The sequence below is a fragment of the Brassica napus genome, chromosome C8 (assembly GCF_020379485.1).
Source record: "Brassica napus cultivar Da-Ae chromosome C8, Da-Ae, whole genome shotgun sequence".
NCBI lineage: Eukaryota > Viridiplantae > Streptophyta > Magnoliopsida > Brassicales > Brassicaceae > Brassica > Brassica napus.
The window spans coordinates 4,402,730-4,405,249 of record NC_063451.1 but is presented as its reverse complement, the minus strand read 5'-3'; the positions used below and the strand labels follow the sequence as shown (position 1 = coordinate 4,405,249).

General features: G+C 43.1%; 1 non-coding gene across 1 annotated transcript; it reads left to right on the top strand.

The window, feature by feature from the left end:
* The first annotated feature begins 237 nt into the window (after positions 1-237).
* LOC125592167 lies at positions 238-344 on the top strand. The gene has a single exon (XR_007328014.1). It is a non-coding gene; the product is annotated as a small nucleolar RNA R71 (small nucleolar RNA).
* Positions 345-2,520: the final 2,176 nt, after the last annotated feature.

Genomic DNA, 2,520 nt, shown 5'->3' with positions numbered 1-2,520 from the left:
TAGTTTCCCTTAAGCAGTTGGTCCACCTTCGCTGCGAGATCATCTATGCTGTTCTCACTCTTCGAGCGGTCATGCTCCTTGTTCATGTTCAGTGAACTTGATGCCACGTTCTCAATCAACGCAAACGCACCAGGTGTGGTTTGAGTCTTGAAGTCTCCATTACTAGAAGAGTCAAGGGTGTTTCGGAACTCATAACTCACTCCATCGTAGACCACCTCCAATATATAATCATCATCAAACCCATGGTGTGGGCACTCTCTCTGGTATTCCTTATACCTTTCCCAAGCTTCATGAAAAGGTTCATAAGACTTCTGCTTGAAGTTGGAGATTCTGTGCCGTAGAGCCGCGGTTTTGGACTTTGTGTAGAAGTGGCTCAGGAATGCTGATTGAACCTGGTCCCATGAGGTGAGAGAACCGGTTGGGAGAGATTACAACCAGCGAGAAGCTTTCCCTTCAAGAGAGAATGGGAACAACGTGCATTTGACATAATCTGGTGGCACTCCATTAGAGCAAGAGAAATTGCAGATCCTCTCAAAGGCCTCTATGTGGTCCATTGGAATGTCTGAAGTGAGGCCGCTGAACGTGCTCTTCTGTACCAGACCTATTAGTCCAGGTTTGATCTCATAATCTTGTCGAGTACAAGGTGGAGGGTTGATGGGGGAGCGGTTAGTAGCGAAGTTCCGCTGAAGGTTTCGCTCCCCAATAAAAGCACCATGCTCTTCTCGTGCGGAATTCACGGCTGCTTGTTCCTGAGCAGCTTGTTGCTGATTTTGGATGGTCTGCTGCATCTGCAACATCTGCTGTTGCTGAGTCTGCATTTGTTGTTGAATGAGTGCCAATGCAGCCATGAGGTCATCCATATTTCCGTGATCACCCATGTTGGTGTCGGTTGTTCTTGGCTGTTGACGGTTCTGTCTTTCTAATCTTGCGAGTTCGTTGTTGGTCAATTGATGTAGTGGTCCATGTGCGTTGCTCCGAGTATGTCTACTGGTCATGCACTTGGATCATCTGTTCCAACAAAGAAATAAAGCAAGTTAGATATCTCAGACTAAATATTAAACCGGAAAATAAAGGTAAAAGCTTAGTCCCCGTCGCAACGGCGCCAAAACTTGATACACTAAAAATGAATCCTTGCTACTGTCAAGGTAACAATGGTAATTGTAATATTTGAAATTCAATCCAGAGGACCAGTTTACTCTTTACTCTTATGAGTTCAATAATAAGCTGAGAAACAAGTGGGGTTTTGAGAATTAATTGTGACGCAAGTAACTAGAATACCTAGATGGTTCAAATTCGATTTAAATGAAGCCGGCTTAGGGTTATTAATCGGGTGTCAATGCAAAACTGAACAACTATTCAAGTGCAATGAGGTGCAGTCTAGAACTCAGATCACTCGGCTAGAACAATCCACTATCGTGGTCTTGCTCCCTTTGCAGATTGGTCTTGAATCCTAAGTTCTCACTTGGAACAAGACGCGATAACAAGCCTTAGAGACAAGATCTGATTAGTTCACTTAATACCCTAATATCTACTCTCGCTGATTAGGGATACAAAGCTCATTCAATATATGTCAATTTATCTCCTAAGCGGTTAGCTAGGTGATCAAATCAGAAATCGAACATTAAGTTATCAATTCAATGTAAGCAGTAAGAATAATATGAATGAAGAACAGTTAAGATCACTTATTTGTGTTCAGTTCATGCGGCTAACACCCTACAACCCTAAGCAAGCTTAGCCTACTACTCAATCATAAAGCAGGATGACACAGACATGGTTTCTGAATAATACTGCATATAAAATAAAGTAGAAAGACAAGGGTTCAGGATGATCTTCTCGTGAGGATGAAGCCTTCTCCCTTACAAGTTGCTTAATCCAAAGAAAATAGTTCTAGGTCTCTTGCAAAAACTAGCGTAAGAAAAAGAAATGATAGCATAGGCCTTTTTATATGGAGGCGCTGGTGGTAAAGAGATAAGAGAGAGTGGAATCTAGGGCACACTTCCGGAATAGGAAGTTTCCTTAATGATCGGGAATAGTCAGACGCTTGTTCTCTTCGGGAACAACCTTCGGGTTGTTCTAGATGGCTGTTCCGCATCGTATCCTTCAAAACGACATCTGACTTCCTGAATCTCTCTTCTTTGCTCTTTCACCTGCTCCAAACCTGGAATGATATCTATTAAACACGAATTAGGACTGAGAATTAGCTCAAAGCACACATATAATGGTATTAAAAACACCGTATATCAAGGTGCAAACTCAAGGAACGCGAACGAGATGCTGGCTACTGCCTCCTCTTCGTCGAAAACCTTAAAGGATTCGCGCTCGAATGGTTTTCTCGCCTAAAACGAAATTCCATCGGAAGTTTCCACCAATTTGCGTCAGAGTTTCTCAAGCAGTATTCCATGTTCATGGACAGAGAAACCTCGGACGTCAATCTCTGGAGCCTGTCTCAAAGAGAAGACGAGCCACTTCGCGAGTTCATGAACAGATTCAAGCTAGTAATGGCAAGAGTCACCGGGATCA